This window comes from Bidens hawaiensis, unplaced genomic scaffold (assembly GCF_021521415.1).
Source record: "Bidens hawaiensis isolate Kalapana, Puna unplaced genomic scaffold, B.hawaiensis_p1.1 tig00012956_1, whole genome shotgun sequence".
Lineage (NCBI taxonomy): Eukaryota > Viridiplantae > Streptophyta > Magnoliopsida > Asterales > Asteraceae > Bidens > Bidens hawaiensis.
Genome location: NW_027492084.1, coordinates 230,153 through 233,466, shown reverse-complemented (window position 1 = coordinate 233,466; position 3,314 = coordinate 230,153). Strand labels below are relative to the sequence as shown.

Here is a 3,314-nt window from a genome sequence, read left to right as displayed (position 1 = left end):
TCCATACCTTGGCAGGTATAGTACAAAAGATCTTCCAGAAGCGTACGGACTGGCTCATTTGGGCGGGAGTATTCCCGCCTTGCTCATTCCTTCTTCAGGTGACTACTGAATTATTGAGAGTTAGTGTCTTGTGCGTGTAGCCTTGCTATTAGTGCGGGTAGCCTTCCCTGATGGCTTGTATCCGCAGCTGCGGGAACAGGCGGGGTACTTCACCATTGGGAGGCTTTTCCTGCGGGAACAGCTGGCGTACTGCGCGTAAGGTCTTCATCTCTCTGAGCCTGGTGGGTCCTGCGGAACCAGTTGGTCTTTGCGCAGACGTCCCTCTTCAAGGTGAGTCTTGCGGGTCCAACTGGGCTCTGCTGGGACCTACCTCTTCACATAACAACAAAACTAGTATTGTAAAATAGGTTTTCTAGTTATGCATTGGTGGGAAGCAAACCTTTTAGAGACTCAAAACTAACACAAATATTGCAGCTCACCTATTGACATCAAAATTCACGTCAGTAGAAGGTATGTGATATGTCTTCTTCCCACGGGTGCATAACATAAACTACGTTTATCTTACTACGTTTGAAATGTTTACTCTATTTAACCAACTAACAATCTCGCAAACGAAAACATTTTGACATCAACATTAGATGTTTTTTTTCCAAATGCAAACTTACATGTATCGATTCCATCAATACCTCAACTTCCTAATCATATTGTCAAGATAAGCAGGCATCTGATTATGTGGAAATCTTACTTCAATTGAGCACGCGTGACAATTGTTTGAGATGCACACAAACTCAACTAGACTAGGGCTGTTCACGAGACGATCCTAGCAAAGACGAGCCGGGGCAAGCTTGCGGTCGCTTTTATTACTGAGCTAAAAATTGAGCTCGAGTTCGACTTTATTGCTTTTTACAAAAAAAAAATCCAACAAATTTCAAAAAGATACAAATAAGTTAAAAACGTGTGTAAAATGATGTAACTGCCCCTGTAGTTTAAAGAATATGAATATTAAAAATTATTCTGTTGCCGAGACTTGAACCCGGGTCTCTCGGGTGAGAGCCAAGTATCCTAACCAACTAGACTACAACGGATTTTGATTTAAGTTCCTGTATTTGTAGTTAAGTACTAATATTTATAAGATTCGAGAAAGTCCAACCTTATAAATCTGATTCTCGTGCTCTATAAAACCTAAAATCACATAACGAAAGAAATGCAATGAGTACTTGAAAAAAGTATATAAAAGTTATGCACCGGCTCTAGCAGTGTGAGCTATTACATGCCGCGTGAAGGAATAAGATGGTTTTGTTTCATTATAATGGACCAAACTCTAAATGTTAAAAGTTATTCTCTAACATGTATTGTTTAAAATGTCACGTGATTAGATTCGATTCATGCGGCATTTATTACTAGCATGAGAAAATGTATTCTTGTGGATACACGAGTAAAACTATACAGTGATCATAAAATCACGATCTCATTATTACATGCGTATAATTGTTCTAAATGACTATAATCCTGTAAGAGATACATATAGAAAATAACTATTTTGATGATTTCTTATTAAAGAATCATATTAGTGTTGAAATTCAAAATATTATGTCATAGTTGACTTTTAAAGTCAAAGCAAACTTTTTTATACATTAACATTATGTTTTTAAGTTCAATCCATTTGCTTCGTTAAGACTAAATCTAACATGGTATAGTCTAGGGGTGTGCGTGGTGGAGTTCGGTGCGGTTTTAGGCTAAACCAAAACTTCGGTTTTTGGATTTTTGAAAATGTTCGCTTTTTTGGTTTCAATTCGGTTTCCTTTTTTTCGGTTTTCCAGCTTGAAAATTTTAGGCCGAAAAAAAAAACATGTTTCAAATATAATAACAAGTAAGCATTTGAGGATCTGACTATTTGAGGAAAATATAATGATGACCCAATTAATAAATCAAAAGTTAAATCCGTCACGTCTGGGTGCACGGGCTCTGAATCACCGTTGTAACCTTGCCACCTTCACTACTTTGCTGCCACTATCGGTTCCAAAATCACCATCACAAGTGTTGTCGCCTATATTATAAGGGTTAGGCAGACGACGTGTCATATAAAGGTAGGTTGGTAGTGGACCTTGCATATATAGTTTATTTAGAACAACTTTTACTGAACCAAAACTAGCAAAAGCTAGCAACAAAACAAAACATTTACATTACAAAGAAGAGGATTTTTAAGTCACTCAGTCCCGCTAATAATTCTTTTACTATCTCTATTGCATATATACTGGTGGCATAAAAATATGTTGATCTAGATCATGAGATGTTGTGGTCGTGGTAACGAATCAAAATCGACCCATTAACTAGCCTGGTTGTATCTAGAGGTAGCAATCTCGACACATTTATTTATCAGCAAGTCTCTTAACGTTATTAAATATGTCCTACGATAAAAATAAGAAAAATGGCTGATAACAAACACAGTCAAAATTAAAGTAACACAAAATGCAAGAACCTTTTCCAACACTAGAGGGTATTTACATATCAACATAATCAACAGAAAAAACATATGTAGTTGTATTTAAATTTTAATTCTCATGTTGAATAGCAGCAGCAACAAACCAAAACTCCAAAGATGCTCATAACTGAACCACCAAAAAGAAAAATTCTTTATAAAAACACCTAGGCCTAGGCCTGCAAACGAACAAGGGCATGACTCTCTTCGTTCATTTAACTTTAAACAAACACAAACACTTAATCGAGCTTATATATTGTGTTCGTGTTCTTTTGTTCTAAATCTAAACGACATAATTGAACATAACTAAACAAAGATAAACTAACATAAATGAACATATATGAGCAAATGTAAATGAACACAAACAAACATCAACGAATATAAATGAACACACTTAAATGAATACCAATGAACAAATATAAACCATAAAGTACATGACTCTTCCAGATAATATTTAATTATTTTCTATTAATATGTAAACGAATATAAACGAACATAATTAAATGGTCATATATGAACGAACAAAGCATGTGGTCATGTTCGTTTGCTTAACTAAACCAACACAAATTTTTGTTCATGTTCGTTCGTTTATTAAATAAGCGAACTTCCCGCTGAACGGTTCACGAACAATTCACTAGACGTTCGGTTTGTTTACAGACTTACCTAAACCCCCATAATGTGTTAGGAGTACAATCCCATAGTATGCATCTCAAACGAATGCAGCTGGTGCACAATTGAAGTAGGGAAGCCACATAAACAAAAGCCTACTCATTTGACATAATGTGAGTAGGAAGTGGTATGGATTGAAATGATACTAATGAGTTGCATATTTCGA

The 3,314-nt window shown here is 35.8% G+C and overlaps 1 non-coding gene across 1 annotated transcript; it reads right to left on the bottom strand.

Moving 5' to 3' along the window:
• Positions 1-1,012: 1,012 nt before the first annotated feature.
• On the bottom strand, positions 1,013-1,085 carry TRNAE-CUC (transfer RNA glutamic acid (anticodon CUC)). Its single transcript has one exon. It is a non-coding gene; the product is annotated as a tRNA-Glu (tRNA).
• Between the last annotated feature and the right edge of the window lie 2,229 nt (positions 1,086-3,314).